The following is a 27842-nucleotide window of genomic DNA, read 5'->3' on the forward strand; positions in this document are numbered from 1 at the left end:
CCCTTTCTGCTTTGTCCAAGGGGAGAGCCACCTTGCAGGATTTTCGACATTAAATGAAATGGCTCTGTGAGGTACCTGGTGTTCAAACGTCACCTCCTTGGGGCAGTTTCCCCTGACCCCTCTACCAGCCCAGACTGAACAGGACCCTCACATCTGTCATATGCTCACACAGCCCACAGTTGGAATTTCATAGTTGCTCGAATGACTATGATGATTGTCTGCTTCTTCCTTTGAATTGGAACTCCGCGTTTATTCTTACACCCCAGCGCCCAGTTCAGTGCCGGGCATACAACAGGAGCTCAATGAATGCCCACCCCCCTTCATTCCACCTACTGGACGCACTGTGGAGCAGCAGCAGGCGCAATACCGCTACTGGCCAGCAGAGGGCAGGCGATGACCAGCCTTCTCGCCCAGCTAAGTATCGTCTCTAGGCCGGCAAGCCCCACCCACTGGGACAGGTGAGCCCAGGTGCGCGCACTTCTGAAAAGATCCGTCGGCCCGCGAGCCACCCGGGAACGCTTTTTTCCTTTTGGATCTGTGGTTCGCGGTCTGTCCTGTATCAAAAGACCTCTCCGACAGCCTATCAGGATGTGGGCCCTGCAAAGAAGATGCGCTCAGAAGGCTCAGGAGGTGAGGGAATTTGCTGTTTAAGGGGTCCGGCACTGAGGAAAGGCTTGGAAGGGTGGGTGGGGCACAATGGCAAAGAGCCAGACTTAGAAGTGCTGGGCGGTGCGGAGTGAGACCTGGCTGCCGTGGTTCTGTGACCCAAGAGGACAGGACCTGGCTGGAACCTCCGTTGTCTTTGCTCTAGCAAAAGTCATTTGGTGTCAGTCCTGAACCCAGGCAGCGTTTGGCTGGTATTTCAGAAGAGCCTGTTGGGAGCAGAGCTATCTCAAAGTGGCCAGAGGGCAGTGCCATGCCACAAACCTTTCTGTGGAAGCGTTAGCTATAACTACTATATATAACAGTGAAATACTGGAAACATCGGCAGTCCCTGCAGTGAGCCTAGGAAGGGAGGAAGGAAGGAGAGGTCAGAGGTTGTGGCTACAGATGCGTAGTTACTCCTCTTCGAGCCTCAGTTTTCTCATCTGCAAAATGGAGATAAAACCTCCCTTTCAGGATTGTATTGTGAGGATTAAACAGAATGAATAAAGTCAGTGACTGCCCATTGGAATCACTGTGTCCAGTGCAAGTACCGATGTCTGGGGTACTGGAATTAAAAAACAAACAAAAACAAAACAAAACAAAAAAAACACCTCTCCAGGTGATTGTAATGTGTAGTCAAGGCTGAGAACTACTGGGCCAAATAAAATGCTAAACACAGCACAGCACACACACTAAGCATTCAATAATGTTTATGGCATTTTTTTAAAAGATGGAAGTCAAATTGTCTTCATTGTTTCTTGTTAGATTGGGTGGAGGGAGTTGATATAAAGTTTGTTGCAGAAATTGTATTTCTGACAGGCTTGTTTCTGGAACTATAAATCAGAAATTTGGTGATTATGAGGCAGGGGAGACGGAGGCGGCCTCTGGGAGAATAATGCCCACATGAACTGAATGAGGCCGGGCCCACTCTGCCATGGGTGCTTGTGTTTGCCCCTTTCTGGGGTGACGGATAGAGGCTATTTTCTCCTCTCTCAGAGTACACTCACCAGATGGGCCCCTGCTACTGGCAACTGTTGGTTTCTTAATTAACTCATAACTGTAGGTGGCACTTCCTTCTCCATGGAACTAGGTGGTCTTCTGTGCGTCGTTAAGTCAGGCCCAAGGATTAGTTACTGTGTCCCGCTGCTTTCTTGCTGGGTGAGCCAGCATAAGGTGAAAGGACCCTCTCACCCAGGCCTGCAGCTTGGACCACTCCTGATGGCCTTGGTGAAGGTAGGAAGGGAGGCAGAGGGATCTGGCACCTTCTCCCTCCAGCATGCAGGCTCAGGGTTTGGGTGATAAGCAGTTGGTATCTGGCTAGAGTTGTCAGATTTAGCAAATAAAAATAAAGGATGCCTCATTAAGTTTGAATTTCTGATAAATAACATAAGGTGTTTTATTTTTAGTGTGTGTCCCATGCAATATTTGGGGTGCACTTATACTAAAATTATGTGTTGTTTATCTGAAATTCAAATTTAAAGACAGACTTTATTTTTATTTGCTAAACCTGGCAACCCAGTGCCTGGCCAAATAGCCAAGGAGAACCCAGCATGTGGAATTTGCTGCCGGCGACAGCCTCCTGCCCAGTGTTGCCACATTCAGCCTCCACCTGCTCCCAGCTGCTTCCATCGTGCAACTTGGACTCTCTGGCCTCTGTGCTTGGCCTTGGCCCTTCTGTCAGCCTTGCTGCCCTGCTTGGGCCCGTTCCTGCCTCTGCTCTTGCTCATGTTTTCCCTGCTTGGCATGTCTCCTGCCCTCTCCCATTAGCAATTGCAAACACTTTCTTGGGTCCAGGCACAATGCTGGGTTCTTCATTTGCATTGTCTCATTGGATTCTCACAAAACCTAGGGAGGAACAGCAGTGATCCTATTCTAGCCATGGGGAAACTGATGCTCTCAAGCATGTCAAACTCGCAGCCGGTGGGTTTGACACGCTTGCGAAAAGTGATTCTTAAAGTTGGTTCCTGGGCTGGCAGCAGCAGCCACACCTGGGGACTTCTTAGAAATGCAAACTTGGGCCCTACTCCAGACCAACTGAAGCAGAAACTCTGGGGGTGAGGCCTAGCCATCTGTATTTTATAAGTGCCGCCCCCACCCACCACCAGGCGATTCAGATGCCAGTTGTAGTTTGAGACCCGCTGCTCTAAGACATGAAGCGGCTGCGGAGTCTCCCCAATCCAGGCAGAGGTATACAGGACCACCAGGCAAGGTGTTTATGGTCTTACCCAGTACCATGCCTGGGCCAGACACCGGTGATGCTGCAGCCACAGGACAGGCTTGGGGGGAGGGAAGGAGAGGAAGAAGGAAAAGAAAGACAAGAATAGACAGGCAGTCAGGTGACTATGATGTGAAAATATGAGAGCTGTGGTGGGCCAAGCCCTGGAGCCCATAGCAGGATGGGAGGGGTCAAGTCAAGCTTTCCTGAGTGTGCCACGCCAGCACGACCAAGGGTGATGTGAAAGGATTAAGGAAAGACAGACAAGAGAATGAAAGCTGGGTCTCAGTGGGACGCTGCCTCCCTGATGAGACAAGGACAGCGCCCACAAGCCGTGTCTTTATTTTATAGCAGATGCCACGAGGCAAAGTAGGGGCGTGATCACGTTGTTTACAGCATTCTCGTGAGTTTCAACCTCACTCAACTACATGCACCGGAACTCTAGCACAAGGCATGTGGGGCTACGTGTTTGGACCATAGGTTCAAGCTTACAACCACAGCCGTTGGCTATGATTGTGCTGGGAGGGCTCTGCCCTCCAGCTGGGACTTGCACGTGGCAATGAGAGGACCCTGTCCTTTCATTAGTCCGAGGTTTGAACCTGGCCAAAACACCGTAACCGCGCCCCACACCTGAGTAGATGTCTAAGCCTGAAAAAAAAAAATTGCCATTTGTTTGGTGAAGAAAGGTGGGAACAATGTTCCAGTCGTAGGGTCTAGTTTGTACAAGGTCCTGGGGATAGTTCACTGTTGAGGATGGAAAGTGAAGCTAGGTGGGTGGGAGTGTGGGGTGGGGAAGGATTCTGATGGTGTTGAGGTGCTCAGAGCAAATGAAGCTTTAATGGGTATTGAGAAAAAGCCCTCTGGCTTCCAGGTGGAGTGGGCAGGGGGAAGGTGGGCAGGGGGACTCCGGGAGCCAGGCCTTCCCCTACCTCTAGATCCAGGCTGCTTCTGCCCTCACGACATCTGCAAAGATTCAGACCCCTATCGCAGCAGTGGGTCCAAAGCTGGAGTCGCAGGGCCAAGGCTAATATATTCTGAGGGCTGAGGAAGCAGAGCCGCCCCCTCTGGCCCCGCCCCCTGCCGCAGGCCAGAGGAAGCCAGACTCTGGGCCGCAGGCCGGGGAATCCTGGGCTGGAGGGCAGGAGACTTCTGTGCTGTTCCCTACTCCTTCTAAAGAAGCCTCCGGTGCCAGCCTGGCCAGGTTGCCTGGCAGCTTGGGCTGCGGGTGGGCAGTTCCTGGCTCCAACTGTCCTTCCCAGAAAAACGTCAGTTTGACCGAAACCTTTTGGAACCAGCTGGTGATTTCCAGCCTAGGGAAGAATACGGAAAGATCATGAAGCATTGCATGAAGTGGAGCTTTCTGTGCATCTAACGTCCCCGTAGGACTTACCAACTGCCCCATGAACTTGACCTTCAGCAAAGGAACCTTCTATTCTTCCTCTTCTTATTTGAGGTTACCCTCTGCTCCCCACTCTGCGTCTGGCATTCAGGATCATGCGTCATTATGCTTTCCAATTCAAGGAGGGTCTAGCATGGTGCTCTTCGTTGAAATATATGTTCAAAAATATTGTTTAGGGAGGATCAATTTATGCTCAGCCTTGAATTTTAAGTAGATGGAGGAGATACAAGAGAGCCAGCGGCAGCCTAAGTGGGTGGAAGTGGTGAATGAAGGCATGGATACTGGAGTGAAAGTGAGTACAAGCAGATAGCCTGCCTGGCCTGGAATCTGGGGCAAAACCGTGGGCATTGAGGAACAACTGATGGTTGTTGATCAGGAGAGCGACATAACATTGCTAGTCGTACTAGATCCCAGCTCCATTCTTACTTCCTCAGGGAAGCCTTCAGTGGCAGACAGACTCTCAGGTGACCCTCTGTATCCCTGCCTCCTGGTCTTCATGCCTTTGTGTGATCCCTACCTTTTGAGTGTGGGCGGGACCTGTAACTTGATTTTAACCAATAGAATATGGCAGGGGTGTCAGCTGTCACTCCCGTGATTATGTTACAGACTAGCTCTGGAAACTCTCCATGCTGACTTGATGAAGTAAACAGCCAGGTGTAGGAAGCTCACAAGGAGCTATGGTGGTCTCTAGAAGCTGTGGCAGCCTCCAGCAAAAAGCTAGAGTCCTTAGTCCTATAGTCACAAGGAAATGAACCCAGCCAGCAACCTGCATGAGCTTGGAAGCAATTTTTCCCCAGTTCAGCCTCCAAATGAGAATGCAGCCTGGCTGTGACCTTGATTGCAGCCTTGTGAGTCCCAAAGCAGAAGACCCAACTAAGCCATGCTCAGACTCCTGGCTCATAGAAATAGTGAGATAATCCTACATAATAAAAGGCTAATATGCAAACCGACCGAACAGCAGAACAACCGGTTGCTATGGTGCGCACTGACCACCAGGGAGCAGATGCTCATCACAGGAGCTGCACCCTGGTGATCAGTGTGCTCCCACAGGAGGAGCAAGGCTCAGCCAGAAGCCAGGCTCACAGCTGGCGAGTGCAGTGGTGGTGGTGGGAGCCTCTCCTGGCAGCACTAAGGATGTCCGACTGATGGTTTAGGCCTGCTCCCTGGAGCCATCAGTCGGACATTCCCCGAGGGCTCCCAGACTGTGAGAGGGTGCAGGCAGGCTGAGGGATCCCCCCGAGTGCACAAATTTCATGCACTGGGCCTCTAGTACATGTATTTTGTTCAAAATTTCTAAGTTTTGGGTGATTTGTTACACAGTAATAGCTAATTAACACACCTTCTGGCTTGATTGACTTTCCCTTACATAGGCTCTCATAGAATTATGTGTCTTTTCATCTTAGTGTTTTATGTGGGTCTTATATATACCATTCAGTGAAAGCTATGTCTTCACAAGAGCACTTTTTGCTCATCACTGTAACCTGAAGCCTCACTTGGTGCCTGGTACACAAAAGGAGATCCACAATTAGCATTAGTTGCATGTGTAAGTGAGTGAATGCTCTTATTTGAAGTTTATAACAAGCAAGCTGGTGAAGTAGGAACCATTGTTATACATGAAGAAAAGAAAACCAGTTATTAACTTATACTTAAAAATATGCTGAGCAAAATCTTAGCCTATACTGAATAAAATTTTGGTTATGCATGCCACCCTATCCTAATTTTTAGTGTGACCCAAGAATAATTTAAATAATTTGGGAGCAAGGAGCAATTGTATGATTGCATGGTATAACATCCTTTATGTAGTATTGTATTTTCTCAAAAGCATAACAATCCAAAAATAATTCTGGGCTCCTTTGGTTTTTCCAAAGGCTTCTCTTATCTCTTACTTAAATCATTCTTTGGAAACTCCTGCCCTGAGATGTCCTTTTCTAACACTGCCAGTCCCTCACTGCCAATGCTTTGTGATTCCAGCTGTTCCCAGCATCACTCTCATTGACTTCATACAATTCTATGTCTTTGGCAAGACTTCTTTCTACACAGCAGTGAGCAGCTACGACTTAGATGTACACACAACAGCCTGGATAGAATTTAGGGAATCAAGTGGGGAAAATAGTAACAGATTTAAAGCTCCATACTTTCCCAGTTTTATTAAGGTCTGACTGGTGTTCAGTAAACCACACGTGTTTAAAGTGTGCATTTGAATTTTGACAGGTGTAGATACCCATGGAAACCATTGCCACATTCAGTAGTTTCATTTTGTATTCCTCTTGCATCAGACTCTGAGGTCAGAGCCACCTGACAGTGGGACGCTGTTAAAACCAAAGTCAGTTCTGGTTAGATCTCTGCTCAAAACCCACCAGTGGTTCCCAGTCTCCCACCTCTCTGCTCTCATCTCCCACTCACCTCCCCCTCACTGCCTGCAGCCGCCACATTCACCTCCTGGTTGGTTCTCAAGCATACCAGGCACACTGCCCCCTCTGCCCTGGTGGTTTCCTCTACCCAGAATGCTCTTTCCCTGGACACCCACATGGCTCACTCCCCCACCACCTCCAGATGACTCAGATGTCACCTTTCTACCCTGACCCCTCCCATCCACCTTTCCCTGTTCTAATCTTTTCTGGTAGCCCTATCACCTTTTCAGATGCTACCTAATTTACTAATTTATGGTATTTGGTGTTTGTGGGTCTTCCCCCAGGAGAATGTAGCTCTCAGGATGACAAGACATTGGATCTGTCTGCACCTTTCTATTCTCAGAATTGTATCTGGCACAGAGTAGGTCTCCAGTCAGGATTAGTGAGTAAATATCTGCATCTCTGATGGTCTTGCCTCTGGCTTGAAGTCTCCCTTGCTGCCGTCTGTCTTCCTCGGCCTCTCTCCAGGTGATATGGCCCCTGCCCAGGTGGTATGACTTGTTGCTGGTATCTATCTGAATCAGTAGGTTGCCAGTGTTTTGTTTGTGTTTTTTTAAAATATATTTTTATTGATTTCAGAGAGGAAGGGAGGGGGAGAGAGAGATAAAAACATCAATGATGAGAGAAAATCATTGATTGGCTGCCTCCTGCATGCCCCCCACTGGGGATCCAGCCTGCAACCCAGGCATGTGCCCTTGACCAGAATCGAACCTGGGACCCTTCAGTCCGCAGGCTGAACCTCTATCCACTGAGCCAAACCAGCTAGGGCGGTTGCCAGTGTTTTGACCTCAGTGTCCCCACAAAGTCTCCATCAGGTGTGAAATACTAAATTCCAGCCATTTTTTATTTTAGGGGCCAAAGGGTGAAAAAGGAAGGGGTGAGGAGAAGGGAGCTGCTGAGGGTAGCAATGGCAGAGCAGAGAGGGTGGAGAGAGAAGACAGTCATGGATTTCCCCAGGGCCCCCGCCCAGTCATTTCCAAGCTGCTCAGAGGAGTGGCCAGCAGTGGGTGAGGGTTGTGTGCCACATGGCAGACAACCCGCTGAGTCATGGGGCACCCAGCCACACTGCTTTGTAGAGTTTGGTGTGTGGAGTATTTTTGTTTTTTGTAGCCCAGCTGTCTGTGTAATGACTTCCTTCCCCGCAGCCTTGCTCACTGAGGTGTTCCTGAGCGACCAGCTGGGTCGCTGCATTCCTGGCTGCTTCAAACCCTGGCTAAGCCCTGAGGCCCAGCTCCCTCCTGTAGGTGGACCTTTGAAGGCCGCCAGGGCGTGCCCTGAAAGACAGGCTATAGAGCTCCTTTCTCTAACCTGCATCCGTCCCTCAAAACAGGACAAAAAAACAAGTAAAAAATAAAGACATTTCATTTGTTACACACTTGCGGAATGGCCACAGCCATGTGCCTGAAGAATTCATTGTCAGCAACCATGAGGACGCTACCAAATTGAAGGGGGATGCCATGGACCTAAGTCCTTGCCCTCTGTCTTGTTGCAGCAGGAAAGGGTCAGAAACTCAAGTGAAGAAACTGGGACTCCCCCTGCAGCGGGCTGCATGGGGAAACCTGACTCGGGCATGTTGTTCAGCAACCTCATTCCTTGAACTGTATTTTGAAGAAAGTTTGCTTAGATACATGATGACAAGGAGGAGGTTATTTATGGCTAGAGGCCCGGTGCACAAAAATTCCTGCACTGGAGCAGGGGGCGGTCCCTCAGCCCAGCCTGTGCCCTCTCACAGTCCAGGAGTTCTCAGGGGATGTCCTACTGATGGCTTAGGCCTGCTCCCCACACCGTGAAGATACCCATGAAACCATCACCACAATCAAGATAATAAATATATGCATTACCCTTCTCTCCAAGTGTGAAGTAGATCTATGTGTATTAAAATGAACAGATATTTAACAACTAATGTTCAGTTTTTATAAAGTTCAACCGGCCCAGCTGGCATGGCTCAGTGGTTGAGCATTGACCTACGAACCAGGAGGTCAAGGTTTAATTGCCAGTCAGGGCACATGCCCAGGTTGTGGCTTGATCCCTAGTAGGGGGCATGGGGAGGCAATCAATGATTCTCTCTCATCATTGATGTTTCTATCTCTCTCTCCCTCTCCCTTCATCTCTGAAATCAATAAAAATACATTTTAAAGAAAGAAAATGAAATGTATTAAAAAATGAAAATTTAACAATAATCAGCAACAAAAGGGAAAAAAGCCCACAAAAATATTCACAGCACAATTTCCTGAGATGCTAACAACATAAGGTTTAGTGGTAAACTGACTCATACCTGTGCATTCTCCCCTTTGTTGTTGCCTGAGACATGCATGATTGGTCATACAGGAATCAGCATGAAAGGGTTGTCGGGTCGAGAAGTGAATTGTTTGAGGTTTGTCTGTACTTGGCATTTTTTGTTATTGTTGTTATTTCAAAACTATTTTGACTATTCTTTTTAAAAACTATTTTCTGACATTTGCTGGACGATAGAAATAAGGTTGATTTTGGGATAGTATTGAATTGGCAACCCAGAAGAGGGCCTTCATCAGAACCCAACCATGTGGCACCCTGATCTCAGACTTCCAGCCTCCAGAACTGTGAGAAATACATTTTTATTGTTGATAAGACCCCGTTTGTGGTATTTCATGATAGCAGCCAGTCTAAGATGGTCATTTACTGGTCCTAAAAGTTTAAGATTTCTTAGGATTTCCTATCTCCACTATCATATTATCTTTGAATAAAGACAGTTTTACTTTTTTTTCTTATCTTTATGACTTTTTTTTTTTTTTCTTGCCTTACAGTCCTGGCTAGGACATAGAGTAAAATGTTGATTAGAGGTGGTGACAACTGATATCCTTGCTCTGTTCTGACCTTAGGGAGGAAAGTGTTCAATATTTTACCATTAAGGACGATGTTAGCTCCAGCTTTGGTGTTTTTGTCCCCCCCCCCCCCCCCCCCATATTTCCTGTATCAAATTGAGGAAGTTCTATTCCTAGGTTGCTAAAAGCTTTTGATTGTGAATAGGTATTGAATTTTAGCAAGTACTTTTTAAAATTACCTATTCAGATGATCAAATTATTTTTTTAGCCCTAACTGGTTTGGCTCAGCGGATAGAGCGTCGGCCTGCAGACTGAAGGGTCCCAGGTTCGAGTCCGGTCAAGGGCATGTACCTGGGTTGCGGGCACATCCCCAGTAGGGGGCGTGCAAGAGGCAGCTGAATCGACGTTCCTCTCTCATCAATGTTTCTAACTCTGTATCCCTCTCCCTCTCCCTTCCTCTCTGTAAAAAATCAATAAACTATATTTTTTTAAAAATTATTTTTTATTTTATTATGTTAAAGTGTTTGGTTGATTTTAAAATGTTAAACGGATTTGCATTTCTGGGACAAACTCCACTTGGTTTTTATTTATTATCCTTTTTATTTATGCTGTATATGATTTGCTAACATTTTGTTTAAGGTTGTTGTATTTATGATCATGAAAGATACTAGACTGTGGTATTTTCTCTTGTCATATTCTTGCCAAGTTTTGGTAGTAGGATTATGCTGACCTTATAAAATAAATTGGGAATTGTTCCCTTATTTTCTTATAGAATTTGTATAAGGTAGATAATATTTCTTATTTAAATGTTAGCTATATTTCCGTTTTTAATTTTTCAACCTATACGTCCTTAAATTAAAGTGTGTTTCTTATAAATTTTGCATAGTTGAGTCTTTTTGTTTGTTTGTGTAATTCAGCCTGTCAAACTTTTTCTTTTTATTAAGTATTTAGTCCACTTACATTTAACATAATTACAGGTATGGTTCCAAATCATTTTCCGCTATAATTTTATTTGTCTTTTATTTGTACTACCTGGTGTTTGTTCCTGTTTTTCTCACTTCTTTTGGATATATTATTGTTTCATTTTATCTTCTCCATTTGATTTTGTTTTATTTTGTTGATCCTCACCCAAGGATATTTTTTCCTTTGATTTTTAGAGAGAGTGGAAGAGAGGGGAGAGACAGAGAGAGGGAAACAGCGATGTGAGAGGGACACATGAATTGGTTGCCTCTCAAATGCACCCCATTCGGGGCGGGGATTGAGCCTGCAACCAAAGTGCTTGCCCTTGACCAGGAATCAAACCCGTGACCCTTCAGTATTCTATCCACTGAGCCAAACTGTCTAGGGCTCCATTTAATTTTTCTAAAAAACTGTTGTAAAATACACATAACAAACCCTGGCCAATGTGGCTCAGTTGGATGAGTGTCGTCCTATACACTTAGAGGTCACCAGTTTGATTCCCAGTGGGGGGCATATGCTCAGGCTGTGGGCTCAATCCCCAGTAAGGAGTGAGCAGGAGCTAGCCAATTGATGTTTCTCTCTCTCGTGGATGTTTCTCTCTCTCCCCCTCTCCCTTTCTCTCTCTCTAAAGTCAATAAAAGCATAAAAAAATAAAATACACATAAGAAAATGTGCCATTGTAGCCATTTTAAGTGTACAGTTCACTAGCTTTAAGTAACTCCCACTTCAGTGCAGTCGGTCTCCAGAATACTTTTCATCTAGCTAGCACAACCGAAACTCTATCTCCATTAAACAAAAACTGCCCATTCCTCCCCCCATCCCAGCCCCTGGCAACCACCATTTTATTTTTTGTTTTTATGAATTTGACTACTTTAGATATAGGTATACCTTTATTGTGCTTTGCAGATATTGCATTTTTTTTTTTTTTACAAATTAAAAGACCCTCCACAAGCAAAAAGATTGACTCATTGAAATCTCAGATAATGGTTAGCATTTTTTTTTAGCAATAAAGTATTTTTAAATTAAGATATATACATTGTTGTTGTTTTTTAGATGTAATGCTATTGCACACTTAATAGGCTATAGGATAGTGTAAATATATGAACTGGGAAACCAAAAAAATTCATTGCTATATTCACTTTATCATGGTGGTCGGAAACTGAACCCATAATCTCTCTGAGGTATGCCTGTAATTCATATAAATGGAGCAATAGGGTATTTGTATTTTGTGACTCACTTATTTATTTTTATTTTGTGTGTGTGACTGACTTATTTCACTTAGCTTTATGTCTTTAAAGTTCATCTATGTTGTAGTATATGTCAGAACTTTCTTCCTTTAAAGGCTGAATAATATTCCGCTGTATGAGTATGTTACATTTTGTTTTTTCATTTGCCTATTGATGGACATTTGAGCTGCTTCCACATTTTGGCTATTTTGAATAATGTTGCTATGGACACGAGTGTACAACTATCTCTTTGAAGCCTTGCTTTCAATTTCTTTTCCACTGGAATGTTAGATAAACCATTTTTATGTTTTTAATGCTTACTTTAGAGATTATGATATACACCCTTACTTATTGCAGCATAACTTGAATTAGTATTTTACAATTTTCCCGACAATGTAAGAACCTCATAACAGTATAATTCTCTTTATTGCTTCTACCTTCTATGATATTTCTGTTATATTGTTTACTTTTACATGTTACAAATCTCAAAATACATTGTTATTGCTTTAAATAGTAATTATTTTATTTTATTTATTATTATTTTTTAAAAATATATTTTATTGATTTTTTTACAGAGAGGAAGGGAGAGATAGAGAGTTAGAAACATCGATGAGAGAGAAACATCGATCAGCTGCCTCCTGCACATCTCCTACTGGGGATGTGCCCGCAACCCAGGTACATGCCCTTGACCGGAATCGAACCTGGGACCTTTCAGTCCGCAAGTCGACGCTCTATCCACTGAGCAACACCGGTTTCGGCAATAGTAATTATTTTAAAAGTTAAAGTAGTTTTCGCTGAAACCGGTTTGGCTCAGTGGATAGAGTGTCGGCCTGTGGACTGAAGGATCCCGGGTTCGATTCCGGTCAAGGGCATGTACCTGGGTTGCGGGCACATCCCCAGTAAGAGATGTGCAGGAGGCAGCTGATCGATGTTTCTCTCTCATCGATGTTTCTAACTCTCTATCTCTCTCCCTTCCTCTCTGTAAAAAATCAATAAAATATATATATAAAATAATAAAAAAATAAAGTAAAGTAGTTTTCATATTTATCCACATATATACTGTTTCCTGTGATCTTCATTTTGTCCTATAGTTCTGTGTTTCCACCTAGAATTGTTTTTCTTTGACTTGAAAATCTGGTAGTGCAGGCTTGCCAGCATTAAATTCTCCAAGGTTTCCACCCCCCCCCCCCCCCCCCCCCGCCGCCCCCCACCGGATCTCATGGTACACGGCACCATGTAAGATTTATGTTGTTGATTATTTGACCAATATCTGCCCTACTTATTAGGCTGTAAGCTCCATGAAGGTCTCTGGTTTTATTCACTGTTGCATATCCAGAACCTAACAGAGGGTCAGGGACATGGTAGGTGCACAATACATATTTATTGGAGAGCAGTGGGTGGGGACAGACACTGCCTTGAGCTTGGAGAGCTCAGGGACATTCAAACTCATCTCTGGTCCAGCAGAAACTGCATGTTTAGAAAATAAGATGTGATTCCAGGTCCCACCCTGTGTTAGGACGGGGGTTCTGGGCTGGGCTGCCCATAGAGGCAGCAGAACCCCAGCTGTGAGTGCTAGCAGAAGACAGGCTCTGACATCAGGCCTTATCCTGGTCCTTCTCTGTGCTGTGCCTGCGTCGTGATACTCATTCTTGATAAGGAACTGGCATATAAATCAGGTAGAATTTTCAGCTTCTCTTCCTGCACTTGTTCATAGCTCAGACTCCTTCCCACCTGTGAGTTAATGGCACTGGCTACTGCTCAGAAGTATGCAGTGAACAGTCACAGTTGGAATGCTTTTGGTTTCAAGTATAAGAGAATCCAAGTCAAATGAGAATCAATGCTAAAGGGAATTTATTGACTTAGGTAACTTTATTGGGTAGATGGATTCAGGTAAGCCTTGATCAGCACCCCAGCTCTGTTTCTCTTCAGTTCATCTGCCCTTTCCTTTTCCATGCACTGGTGTCATCGTTAGGCTGACTCTCTTCCTGGTCACAAAGTAGCTGCCAGCAGCAAATCGCTCCTTACTGACATCCAGGGAGACAGTGGAGGTTTTATGCAACTAGTACAATGAGGTGAATATTGGGTACTGATAGATGTAGGCCAGGGTAAGAGGGCTATCTCTGGAGCAACCAATACAAGGTGCATGAGATTACTTCAACTGGCTTAGGGTCCACACCCATGTGGGAGATGAAGGTCCCTCCCACTCAGATTGTCTTGCTGTACAATGGGGGGTGAGATAGACTGGATGTTAGGAAGATGCATCTCTCAGGATAGGCTGGGTTTTGCTGTGATAACAAACAAGCACGATTTTTTTTTATAACAGCAAAGGTTTATTTCTTGCTAATACTACATATCCACTATGGGTCATCTAGGGGCATTATTCCACGTTTTCTCACTCCAGGACCTCGGCTGATGGAACTACAACTATCTCAAGCATTGTCTTTTGCTGTTACTGAGGGAAAGAGAAAACAAAAAATAGCCTGCTAGCTCCTAAAATGTGGATCCAGGAGTGATATACTTCTACTCATACTTTATTGACCATCATAAAAGTGACATGGCCACTCCTGACTCCCAGATGTAAAGAAGTACAATCCTAACAGGTGTTTCACAAGCGAACCCTAAAATATTTGGTGGCTGGTATTAATATCAACTACCACAGGAGGCCATCAGAATACCCACTACAGAGGACTTATGGAGACCACCCCAGTTTCTGTCCACTTTTTGTTGGGAAAAGAACAACTTCCTGCTTTGATTGCTGCCTATAGAGGCCTCCCTACTAAGCAGAAATCAGAAACTCAATAATCATCTCCTGTGTCACAATCAAATGTCTCCCAGATGTTTTTCCAATATGTGAAATTAATAGTTCTATGAGGGAGTTCTATTAAGATATCTCCTCAACCCCAAACAATTCCTTTTTTGTGGTCCTGATCCACAGGGGTGGGTTCCTGGTGAACTAGGAGGGGGCACCTGACTCAAGTTGGGGCAATGAGAACCTCTTTTCTGGGATTTGGAAATTGGAACAATTAGGGATTTTTAGTCTCTCTCTGGAATTGTCATGTACTTGGGAGTGGCTGGCAGACATATGTCCATTTTATTATCATGAATCAGAGAAAACAAGTTTGCAGAGAGATGGTCCTACTGGTAACCCTTGCTCTGCTTCTAATTCATTCAGAAGTCCAGCTGGGTTCTTGGCCTTGGCCTGAGAGAACCACCCTCCTGCCCCCACCCTAAGCTTTAAGTTCTCCTTTTATTTTCCTTAAACTGGCCTGATCGGTAACTGGTACTTGCAGCCAGTAAACGTCTCATGATACATGCTCTTTGCCTCTGGACCCTGACCTTAAAAAAAGTCACAGGTGTAGCTCACTCCAATAAAATGGAGCTCAGGTTGTAACTCTATTGCCTCAACTATACTTCTGACAGTTTCTTTCCCGCTTGAGAAAGCTCATCAGAATGTGAGTGAGTGCAGGTGACATTATAGGAACCACCTGGAATCTTCTTAAATTATTTAAAAAATAATAATTTGCCTTCTTGGTAAATGAGATTTATGACAAACCTCCCAACACTGGTTTTACGTGCATGCTGTTTCCTCTGCCTGGAGTCTCCTCCTCCTCATCTCTTTAGAACCAGCCTAATGTCACCTCCTCTGGGAAGCCTTTCCACACTCTCTTATGTAGTATTAATTATGTCCTTCTCTCTACTTCCCAAAGCAGTGGGCATATCCATAGAGCGTGACATACTTTCTTCCAGAAGCGCTTCTTTACATGTCTGTCTCCTCCAAAATACTGAGTTCTCAGTGGTCGGGAGAGTGCCTCCTTTACCTCTGCATCCCACAGGGCCTGGGTCAGAGCACATGCTCAGATAAGCTGGTTGAGTAAATGGAGTCCTTTGGAACAACACATTCCATATATACTTTCACTCAACAAATATTTATTGAGTGCTTGAGCATGTCAGGCCATGTTGCAGATGCTGGAATATAAAGTTCGTGCCCTTGGGACATTACAGATGATATTCAGGTCATGTCAGGCCATGCTCCAGATGCTAGAACACAAAGTTCCTGCCCTTGGGACATTACAGATGATATTCAGGTCATAAGGGCCATGAGGAAAAATAAAGTAGGATGAGGAAAGAGAGAGTGATGGGGGTTGGGACTTGATATTTTAGTAGAGTGGTCTGGGAGGTCTTTCTGGGGAGTTGATTTATATCTATATATAATTGATTTTAGAGAGAAAGGAAGGGAGAGGGAGAGAAATAGAAACATCTAAGAAAGAGAAACACTTATCAGCTGCCTCCTGCAGGCCTCTTACTGGGGATTGAGCCCAAAACTGGGACATGTGCTCTGACCAGGAATCGAACCCATGAGCTCTTGGTGCATGGGTCAACATTCAGCCAACTCAGCCACACCAGCCTGCCTGGGGAGATGACTTTTGAGTAGATATTTGGAGTAAGGATGCATGCCTTTTTGATATCTTGGGGGGAAGAAATACCAAGGGCAAAGGTCCTGAGGTGGCCTGCATGTTCTAGGAGCAGGAAAGAGGCTAGTGTGGCTGGAATGGAGTGAGGGGGTGGATTGGATGGAGACACAGAGTGCTGGGGAGCGGAGGGGTGCAGTCACATAGAATCTTGAAGGTCCTTGAAAAAAAGACTTTGGTTTTTGCTCTGAGTGAGGTGGGAAGCCATTGAAGGCTTTAGAGGAGAAATATGTTTTGACTTAGGTTTCAACAGAATCCCTCTGGCTGCTTGAGAACAAGCAGCCATGAGAGCAGAATGAATTCAGGGAGAGCAGGTAGCAGGTTATTGCAATACTCCAGGAAAGAGAAGATGAGGGTACTGTAGGGAGAGCTGACAAGCTTTGCTGCTAGATTGCGTGTGGAATGTGATACTAGAGACCAGTCAAGGATGATTCCAATGGTTTGTCCTGAGCCACCAGGAGGAGGAATTGACATTTCATTGAGGTGGGGAAGACTGTGAAAGGAGCAAGTTGAGGAGCAGTTTTCAGTTTGGCATTGTACATGTCAAGTTTGACATATTGCTCAGCCCTTGTGAGTGTGTGTGTGTGGGGGGCAAAAGTAGGTTTACAGTTCATATAGAAAAATACATAATACAAAAATAAATTTTCGCATACTCACTACTTTGGCCCACCTTCGTATATGTCGACTGGTTTTCAGGCTCTGAAAATTGTAAGTAAACTAAAGTTAAAGCCAGCCTTACTTATTCAACAACAGGCACTGTGTGGAAAACTTTACCTGTGCTGTTATTTAATCCTTTCAACCATTCCTATTGGCTTCGGTACTAATATTTTCATAGCTCCTTTACGGAGGAGAGATTAAGTAGCACGTCCCAAGTCACTCCACCAACTGTTCATCTGCTGGTATAATGCAGATCTGGGATTCCAACCCAGTTAGTCAGGCTGCAGAGCTCTTGCTGTTTATTAATCACTAGATCCTAGAGGTGGGGACCACTTCCTGAGCACATTTGCTGCAGACTTGGGCTCTATAACAAACACGGTGCCTGGAGCATGTGAGGAAAACTCAGGAAAAGACCCACTCCCATCCCAGGTGTTACAGGTTACACAACAGAAGCTGTGAAGAAGGGCCAGCATTATTCTATGAGGGGGCTAATTGATGCTTTCAAGTTTCAAGTCCCTGAAAATGTAACGTTAGGAAAGCAGTTATGAGGAGTTGTTGTCCTGTTTAGGAAACAGAAGAGTTTCAAAACTGCAGTGACGCGCCTGTTGGTGGGATGAAAGAAAGACGGAGTCCCACGGTGACGCGAGCTGGGAAACACTGGACGGGGGTGGGGGAGAGGGCGGGGACGGCCTCTGGCCCCTGCCCACATCCTTTTCAAAGTGTAGCTTGGTGTGGCCTTCCTTAGCTGGTCCTCCAGAAAGACCAGGATATGGAATACAAAAGCCGGTAACCTCTGGGGCCGCAGCATCCGCCCCTGTCCCCTTCTTCACCAACCCCCTCAAGTTCCACGCGGGGCAGAGCAGGACCGCAGCCCGCGCATGCGCCCGGGGCAAGGTCTGGTCTCGGGTACGTCAGGGGGCTCGCGCTCGCATGGAAGCCCCGCCCACCGGCGCCAGAGGCGACTTGGGCGGGGGGCCTCGGGCCACGCCCCCAGCTGAGCCGAGCGGGATCGAGCGGAGCCGAGCGTCTCCGAGTACGGCCGAGCCGAGCCGAGCGGCCGGGAGTCGGTTAGTGCAGCTGCGTCCCCGCCGCTCAGCAGTCTGCGGCTCCAGCGTCGCCGCCGCCTCAGCCGGGCCTGCGACGGCCGGCCGGCCGGCCGCCAGGAGAGAGGCCCGGAGCGCGGTGAGAGCCGCCCGGCCGCGGGCGCCGCCGCCGCCGCCGCCGCTGCCAGGTGAGCGCCTGCCGCGGCCCGCCGGCCCGCCGGCCCGTGTGTCCCCGCGACTGTCAGTTCCCGTGTCTGTGTGTGTCTCTGCCTGTCAGCCCCCTGTGTCTGCGCGAGCTCCTTCCCGCCACGTCTGGCCCCCCGGCCCTGCCCGCAGTGTCCGCGCACCCCTCCCGCCTGCTGCCCCACTCTTACTGTCAGCCGCCAGCACCTCCATGCTGGGAGGCTCCGCCCCTTCCCCCCGAAGCCCCGCCCTTCGCCCATCTGTCATCACCCCCTCCCCCAGCTTCAGGCTCGGGCGTCCTGGGGGCGTGGGGTGCCACCACTCCTAGGGTTCAGTGTAGCTCAGGTCGCCCAGACAGTTGCGAAAGGAGCAACGAGGGGGGTGTGGAGGGAAAGTGGGGGTCCGCAGATGCCCGCCCGCCCGCCCGTGTGAGGGTGCGTGTCCGAGGGTGCGCCGGGGGGCGACACGTGCGCCCGAGAGCAGGGAGGGGAGTGCGGGACGGGAGGCGGAGATGCTGGGAGGTCAGAGCCACTTGCCCCGACTCCCGCCGGCCCGCGTGTCCTTCGGGGAAGGCCCGGCCACTGCCTCTGGTCTAAAGAGCGCCAGTTCGACTAGGGAGGCAGACGAATCCGGACTCGACCCGTTGGGGTACAGTAGGATCCTGAATCCTGGAACCCTGGTTGGGCCTCGGGAAGACAGAAACCCGGGCGCCGCGTTCCCGGATGCCGCGCGTGGCGTGTGAGCGGTGTTGGGGGCCAGTTAGACCTTCCCGGTTTGGGATTTTCATTCAGAGAAGCCTGTTGAACGTGATGGAGTGGTGGGTGGGATGTGGCGCTCAGGTGCAAAGTGTTTGAGAGCCTGAGTCACTTTGAGTTGAGTGGTTTGCATTTCTGAGGAGTGATTGTCCTGAGTTTGTGCCCTGGGAGAAACTGTTAAATGATGGGGGTGTGTGTGTGTGTGTGTGTAAAGGAGTAGGGAGGGCATATACTCTTTTCTGTATTAAATTATGTGGACACATAGTAATTTACTCATGAGACCCCCACTTATCCTTGCTTTAAAAAAGGATTCCTGTAGTTTCCATTTATGCACATTCTTTTTTATTTAAATATATTTTATTGAAATTTTTACAGAGAGGAAAGGAGAGGAATAGAGAGTTGGAAACATCAATGAGAGAGAAACATCGATCAGCTGCCTCCTGCACACCTCCCACTGAGGATGTGCCCGCAACCAAGGTACATGCCCTTGACGGGAATCGAACCTGGGACCCTTCAGTCCGCAGGCCGACGCTCTATCCACTGAGCCAAACCAGTTAGGACTATACACATTCTTGTATATTGTTATCTTGATGCTCTTTATTTGTAGTAACCTAGTATTGCAGAGAAAATGCGTCCTAAAACAATTTGGTATTTTGCTGGAGAATTCTCAATCACGGGGAAAGAACCCAAAGTACACTTTATTAGCTGGAACAACTTATTCTGGCTTAATTTGTTTCTAAGAGACATACAGTGGAAAAATCCAGAAGCAGCAAAATAGTATCAAAGAGTCTTAAGAAATTAATGAAAAGGGCTTTCTATTGCTGCCCTGGAAAGATGGTAATCAAAGTTGCTTTAGAGGACAGAGCTACTGTCTATACTAATAAAAGCCAAAAGCCTAGGTGGTCCTCGTGCCCTCACAGGATACCCTCACATCATCACAAGATGGCCACCCTCACATTGTCACAAGATGGCTGCCACAAGGTGGCCACCACAATATGGCCGGCAGGGGAGGGCAGTTGGGAGTGACCAGGCTGGCAGGGGAGGGCAGTTGGGGGCCATCTGGCTGTCAGGGGAGGGCAGTTGGGGGCCATCTGGCTGTCAGGGGAGGGCAATTGGGGGCCATCGGGCCAGCAGGGGAAGGCAGTTGGGGGCCATCGGGCCTGCAGGGGAGGGCAGTTGGGGCAATCAGGCTGGCAGAGAAGAGGTTAGGGGGCAATCAGGCTGGCAGAGGAGAGGTTAGGGGGCAATGAGGCTGACAGAGGAGAGGTTACAGGGCAATCAGGCAGGCAGGCAGGCAGGTGAGTGGTTAGGAGCTAGCAGTCCCGGATTGTGAGAGGGATGTCCGACTGCCAGCAGTTGGACATCTCCTGAGGGGTCCCAGATTGGAGAGGGTGCAGGCTGGCAGAGGGACAGCCCCCCTCCCATGCACGAATTTCATGCACCAGGCCTCTAGTGTAATGATAAACATATTAACCAAGTTGGTTTTGTGACCTTGATACATTGAACAGCGCTTGATTTGTGCAGTGCTTCATTATAGGCAAACATTGAATAGAAAGTCGAGTAATTTTTGGAGAAAATGTTTCCCATGCTTTATTTATTTATTTTTTTCCCATAATTAAAATTTCAGACTAAGGCAGTCTCACAGTGGGAGTGCTCCCCCCCTTAAGATAACATTTAAATTTTCAAAAGTAATTCATGTGTAAGGCAGAAAACTAGAAAAACCAAAACCTAAGAAAAAAAAATCACAATCCCACAAACCATAGTAAATCACAGTATTTATCTTTTTAGTTTTTTGTTCCTATGTGTGAGTATTTTTTTACAAAATGCTACCATACTATAAGATTGTTTTATTGTATTTTTTAAAAACTTATAAATAGATTGAGAGTTATCTACTTGTTTTGTTTTTATGAGTAAGAACTTGTGTTCCCTTTGTGATCTTTTTAAAAAGTTAGAACCTCTGTTAGAGCACTCCAATAGCTTCTCATTTTATTTTATTTTATTTTATTATTATTTTTTTTTAATCTTTTTTTTTTTTTTAAATATATTTTATTGATTTTTTACAGAGAGGAAGGGAGAGAAATAGAGAGTTAGAAACATCGATGAGAGAGAAACATCGATCAGCCGCCTCCTGCACATCTCCCACCGGGGATGTGCCCGCAACCCAGGTATATGCCCTTGACCGGAATCGAACCTGGGACCTTTCAGTCCGCAGGCCGATGCTCTATCCACTGAGCCAAACCGGTTTTGGCAGCTTCTCATTTTAAAGTAAAATCTGAAGTTCTTGCCTGTCAGGCTATCTCCCTGTCTTCACTTTCAGCCATGCTGGACGGTTCTCTTTGCTATGCCTTAAAAACTTCAAGCATACCCTAGCCTCAATGACTTTGCACTTGCTGTTCCTCTATCTAGAACTCTGTTCCCTGGATATCATGGTGCTGGCCTCAAGTCTCTGCTCAGGTATAACCATCAGGCTTTCCCTGATCATTGTGGGTAATATACATTTCATTCTCCAGCCCTCCTTCAACTCACTTTACTTATTTATCTTCATAGCACTTACACCACTTGGCAAATACATATGTATTTACCTGTTGTTTTATTGGCTCCCCCATTAACCCCTAAATGTGAGACTTTTTCACTGATGTAACCTCAGGGCCCAGAATAGCACCTGACACTTATGGGTGCTTAATCAATATTTTGTTGAATGAATGAATGAATGAATGAATGCTCATTATCCATCAATTCATGTGACCTTCCTGGTAGCCTCCTAGGCTTTTACATAGCTACATCATGAAATGGAATAACAATTCCTTACAAGTCAGGCTAGTCCTCTCCTTATCTGAACAGAAGAATTTTACAAAGTGAGTCTTATGATTGTAAAAAAGAATTTCAGTCTTGATTTAATTTCACAATGAGGGAAGGAACAGTTTTGGCAAATGTTACTGACTTTCCTTCTTATACATCATCCCTTGTGAAACATTGGAAATCTTTTAAACATGTAAAATATCCCAGTTATGTTTACAACTATGATTTCAATTTGATAGTTCTTAGTGACAGTATAAGCCTCAAGAGCATGGTGAGTTTTTTTGGGTTAACAAATACCCAGAGATATAATTACAGCTTTTATGTGTTTTCATTTGAGGAGTAGCTGTTATATTTACATATTTTTCCTGGGAATTCTATCCTTTTCAGCTCCTTGCTTATCGGTTTTTGGATGGCCGGGAAAGTACACTTAAGTTTTTTAACATTTTAAAATAAATTCTTGATCTCTTGAGCATTTTATACCTCTCATATGACTCTTGGACTGTTTGAAAGGACCAGTTTCATCTTTCAGGATGAAAAGACATTGATAGTAAAACACATAATTGCATTTTTATTATAAGGATGGGAAAAATTGTATCTTAAGGTAGAACGTTTACAGAGAGGACACAGTGTGAGAGTAAGCTTTTTAAAGCCTTGAATTTCAAATAGTGAGTTTTTGAAAAAAAAAAAAAAATCTTATTTTTGCTCTTAAGGAAAAGGATCTTTCTGAATATAGTCCAAACAGAGAGCTTAAAAATTTTTTTCTTATGCTTCCAATATACAGAAACTTTCGGGAAAAATCCAAAATGAATTTTTTTTCTTTTAAAAGCCTAAAGGTAATATGTTAATAATTTATTTTTAATTTTTCTGTGTGTTTTTAACATTACTACGATTAGTGTTAGATTACCAACCTGATTTATTATTTCTTCTCTTTTCTCATTTGATTACCTCCCTTCTCTGATCATATTCTCTCCCTAAATGATCTCATCTGTTCCCAGGATTTAATACCCTCTGGATGCAGATGACTCCCTCAGTTACACCCCCCCCCCACCCCCCCACCCCGCCTGGACCTTTTTCTGGTTCCAGACTTGCATTTTCAACTACCTCCTTCCTGTTATCTCTACTTGCTTGCCTCACAGTGATCTCAAAGTTCACATATATCCAACATTGATCTCTCAGTCTTCCTCTTAAACTTCCAAATTAGAATTCCTCATTCCTGGCCCCTTCCTCCCCTCTCCCCAGCCTTCCCTGTTTCATTGTCATTACTGTTCACTCCGTGTTCAGGCCAGAAAATCATCTTTGATTCTTCCTGATTCCTCACTCCACATTCAATCCATCCGTGTGGCCTCGTGGCCTAGTCTACAGAATAGCGCAAATCCTCTATTCCCTCCACCCTCCTAATCTATCCACCATCTTCTCTCAGCTGGGTGACTGCCTCTACCTGTTATCTGGTCTCTCCTAACTTCCACTTTTACCTTCTTCTACCCCATTCTCCCCTCTACAGCCAGGGTGATCCTACTAAAAATCTAAACCAGATCACATTAGCTTCTTGCTTAGTGGCTTCCCACTGCACTTAGCCCACATCCACACTTCTTACTCAGAGATGTCAGGCCTTGTCTCCCGCTCTGCCTCCTCTCCAGCTTGCCATGCTTGTATCAGGTTGGAGTACTGTCAGTTCCTTAAATATGCCAAGTCCCTCTACAGACCCTTCCCTCTGTCCAGCACTCCCTCCTCCGCCCCCCTCTTCTCATAGAGCCTTCTCAAACACTGGGGGGCCTGTCCTGATCACTGCTTCTATAGTAACTCCCCACTGTCCCTTCTCTCAGTACATGTGCATTTCCTGCTTAGCCAAAATTCCAAGTATCCTATATAATAAAAGCCCAGCGACTATAACAGCAGAACGACTGGAATGACCGCTTGACCAGTCACTATGAGGTGCACTGACCACCTCTTGGTCCTTTTCCCCTGGCCAGCAGGCTCTGATCGCCGATGGTGAACAGAGACCAGGGGTGGGTGGCAGGGGATGCGGGTGGCACCAGGTCAAGGCCCCCGCCCTGCCAATCACCCCACACACAGAGGGCCACTGGCAGTGGGAGTGGGGCCAGTGTGTGGCTGACCTCTCGGTCCCTCCCCCAGCTGTCAGGCTCCCATTGCTGGATGGCGAACGGAGAACCCGAGTGGGTGGCTGCTGGCAGCCAGGGAAGATGGCCCTGATCACAGGCTAGACCTGGGGACCATACCCGCACATGATTTTGTGCACTGGGCCTCTAGTTTCATTTATATGTGTGTTTTCTTCTTTATTGTCTACTTCCTGATAGACACAAGATCTAATAGGCAGGGGAAGCCTTGGATTGTTGATGGTACAGTCCTGGCACCCCGTGCCCTGCTTAGAATCCAGTAGATACAGGACCTTGATACCTTTTGAACAATATTAATATTATAACAGCTAACTTCTTTTGAGACTTACTTTGTGCCAGGTCCATTACTAAGGTGTGTTCATGCATATCTCTAAATATCTGAGAGAACCCTTAACTAAGGTAGTGATGGTTATTACATTAGCATTTCTATTTTTAGTTGAGAAAATTGAGCTTAGAGAAGTTAATTTAAAAAAATATATTTTTAAATTGATTTTAGAGAGGAAGAAAGAGATAGAAGCATCAATGATGAGAGAGAATCATTAATCTGCTGCCTCCTGCACGCCCCCTACTGGGGATCAAGCCCAAAACCCTGGGCATGTGCCCTGACTGGCAATCGAACCTCGACCTCCTGGTTCATAGGTTGATGCTCAACCGCTGAGCCATGCTGGCCAGGCGAGAAGTTAAGTAATTTTTAAAGTTACATAGCTAACAAAGTGCTGGAGCTAAGATTTGAATCTACATAATCTGACTATAGAAATGTCTCTCTCACTCATTATGCTTTCTAATATGTATGGAGTAGAAATGAATGAATAGGAAATATGCCATAATCTTAATATTTGATGATTCCTCGTCGTTTTGTTTCTAAGCATACATTGGAGTATAAAAAATAAGAATGCTTGGGTTGGGATTTTGCATTTCCTGGGAAGTTTCTGATAATAACTACTCTGCCAAAGCACATAGATTAGTTTGTATTCAGGCTCTGTGTTTTAATTTTACCTTTGCCACTTTGCAGCTGAAAACCCTTGGGCAAATTACTTAACATATCTAAGTCTGTCTTTTCAGCTATAAATGGAGAAAAAGAATAATTCTTATCTCACAGGGTCATTGTGAGGAGCATAATTATACACACAAAAAACCCAATCAGTGTTAGCTATTAATATTATAAGAAGGGAAAAAAAGCCCCCCCCCCCCCCCAAAAAAAAAAAGACTTGTGTAGCCCCATCAACAAATTACAGTTTGGGTAAGTGTGACAAAAAGATCATAACAATATTATCTCACTGACTCTGGTTTTGAATTTATTAAAATTATCAGGGAATTAATGATTTGCCTTGGGATTTATAATTATTCTTTTGCTGCATGGTAACTTTATGTTTGGATTTAAACTTCTTAAATGTTTGTAGTTAAAACAGTTTCCTTCCTTCTTCCCTCCCTTCCTTTCTTCCTTCCTTCCTTCCTTCCTTCCTTCCTTCCTTCCTTTCTTCCTTCCTTCCTTCCTTCCTTCTTTCCTTATTAAACTCCTTCCTCTCTTAAACTACATTCTCAAGGTAAAGAGATCTTTAGAGAGGCTGGCTATTTTTGAGAGGTTGATTATTTTTATACTTTGCACCACAAACGTACTCACCATCATTGCTACTTATTTCAGTGATGATAATCACCGGGAGCTTACTTCAAATACCCAAGCAAGCAGTTGACCTGGCACAGATGCAGTGGATTTGACAGACCTTATGATGGAATATCTGGGCACAGTTGCATTTTCTGGGCTTATAAGCAAGTGCCAGTGTGGTGGCTTCCTTCATCTCTGTGAAACAGAGGGTGAGATTTTCTGCTAAAAGTGGGAAGAGTTCAGAGAGAAAACAAGGAGATTTGACTTATAACTGAGGTCAGGAAGAGGAAGAGTGACCTTAGGGTAACAACCATTATTTATGGGTAGTGTGTAGGGCTCCGTTGAGGTAGGAGACCCTGGATTGATTGGGACACCATAGCACGCAGCTGCCTGATTTTAGGAGCAAAGAAGGCATACAGTTGGATTGAGCCAGGATAGCTGTTTGCAGGGGGTGAGCAGCAGAAGGACAGTAGAGCAGAGGAACCGAGGCCATTGGCCTGGGAGTGATTAACATGATAAGGTAAAAATGTCTAAGCTGGATGTGGAGGAGAAAAGGACCAGAGGTATTGATGAAGTAGAGGAATGGGTGCATTGGAGTGATGGAGTAATAGGAGGATGTGGTTAGGGAGGGACATGTGAGTGGAATATTTCAGAGTTGGATCAGTTAATTACTGGATATGACAGGCTCCTGGTTTTTGCCACTGGCCTGAATGACTGAAGTGAATGAACCCAGTGAAGGTGACTGAAGTCAAGGAGGGAAATGTAGCTGTAGTGGGTAAGAGCACGGTGCCTGGAAGTTGACTGTGTGGGTCTGAAGCTTCAGACATGGAAATGAGCCTTCTCTTATGACCCTTAATAGACTGTCTTTCCAGGTCTATCTGATATCAGAAGCTATGAAGTAAGGGGCCCTTCCTTAGAGGCAAACACACTGACAAAAGCAAGAAGAGACAGCTAGCTGGTGATGACAGAGGCAGAAATATTTTGAAGTATAGCAGTTTGGGAACATTCATTGTAGAGGAAACAGTCTCGTTAGCCTCAGTGGTCTCTGAATGCAGTAATTAATCATAATTGTTATCCTGTTCAACAATAATAGGTCAAATTATGGTTTGGTTAGTTCAGAAGGCTCAGAAGGAAGTAATGCAATTTAGGAACCTTTTCAACATAAGCTTGCATATTTTATTGCTTCAGTTATCCACAAAATTAATTCATGTGACACAATTCTATTTCTGAAGACACTAGATTAACCGTTTGAGTCCCAAGCAGTGCGATCGCACTGCTGAGATTTTATGTTGAGAAAACATACGATTCGTTTGAGTCCCAGGGGGTATTGAAAAAACACTGTCGAAGAATCCCAAACAGCGCAACCGCGCTTTCTCTAAATGAGTACGAAAAGACCCAAACAGCGTGATAGCGCTTGTTTTATTTTATGTCGAGAAAGGGACTCAAACGGTTAAAAAACTACTTACTCCCTTCTCTCTCCAACTGAGCTGAGGATTACGCGTTGCCCACCCTTTGTGGCTCTGGTGGCTGTGTCACAGCTTCTCTCTCATTGTGATTTGTGTAGGAAGGACTCAGGGAGACCCGAGAAATCTAGAAATGAAGTTATATAGTAGAGAGAATGTGTGGTGGGAAAGAGGGTAGTCAATGTGAAGAAAACATCAGTCTTATTCTAAATTTCTCTGAATAAGAAAACTCTTCCTGGAGTAAAACCATGGGAACACAGTATGTGTGGAAAAGTCTTTATTCACCTCATAATATGCACATCAAACGTCAAACTGAATATAAGCCATATGAGTATCAGAATTATAGAGAGAAACCATATATATGTAGTATATGTGGGAGAGTTTTCAGTTATCTCCAGTGTTTTGAAAAACATAAAAGAAATCACACTAGAGCGAAAACCTATCAATGTAAGGAATATGGGAAAATTTTAAGTTCTTCAACTTCACTTCAAATACATGAAAGAACCCACACTGAAGAGAAACTCTATCAATGTAAACAATATGGGAAAATCTATACTAGATATCATCAAACTTTCCCAACACATCACTCAAACAGGAGAGAAACCCCATGAATGTAAAAAATGTAGTAAAGAAGTAGTAAAGTTGTTTTCCAATGCATGCCAGAACTTACACTACAGAGAAACCTTATGAATGTAAACAATGTGGTAAAGCCTACATGTGTTAGAGTGCCTTACCCACCAGAGAACTCACACAGGCGAGAAATCCTGTGAATGTCAGCAGGGTAAAACTTTGAGTTCTCATCTAGGTTTCCAAACACATGAAAGAACTCACACTAGAGAGGAGCCCTATGCACATAAAGAATATGGAAAAGCCCTCACATGTTATCGAAAATTTTAAAGGTATGAAAGAAAAGTCACTGGAGAGAAGCCCTATGAATGTAAGGAATGTGGGAAAGCCATCAGATGTTATCAGATGCTATCAAAGTTTTCAAATACATGAAAGAAATCCCACTGCACAGAAACCCTTTGAGTGTGAAGAATGTGGGATAGCCTACAGATATTATGGCACCTTCCAAAGA

At 45.2% G+C, this 27842-nt stretch overlaps 1 protein-coding gene across 6 annotated transcripts in view; it reads left to right on the forward strand.

Moving 5' to 3' along the window:
- The first annotated feature begins 504 nt into the window (after nucleotides 1–504).
- Nucleotides 505–27842, forward strand: part of ZHX3 (zinc fingers and homeoboxes 3) — a 127266-nt gene continuing 99928 nt past the window's right edge. For 4 of the 6 annotated variants that reach the window (XR_011472197.1, XM_070420966.1, XM_070420971.1 and 1 more), the window contains exon 1: nucleotides 17823–18014. The gene's annotated coding sequence lies outside the window, so the exon portion shown is untranslated. Of the gene's footprint in view, nucleotides 631–17822; nucleotides 18015–18699; nucleotides 18827–27842 lie in introns of those variants that run through there. The other 2 variants (XM_070420969.1, XM_070420970.1) reach the window with 2 other exon arrangements.

Source organism: Myotis yumanensis, unplaced genomic scaffold (assembly GCF_028538775.1).
Source record: "Myotis yumanensis isolate MYYU_CA2020_CCGP unplaced genomic scaffold, mMyoYum1.0.hap1 SCAF_7, whole genome shotgun sequence".
In the NCBI taxonomy this organism is placed as follows: Eukaryota; Metazoa; Chordata; class Mammalia; order Chiroptera; family Vespertilionidae; genus Myotis; species Myotis yumanensis.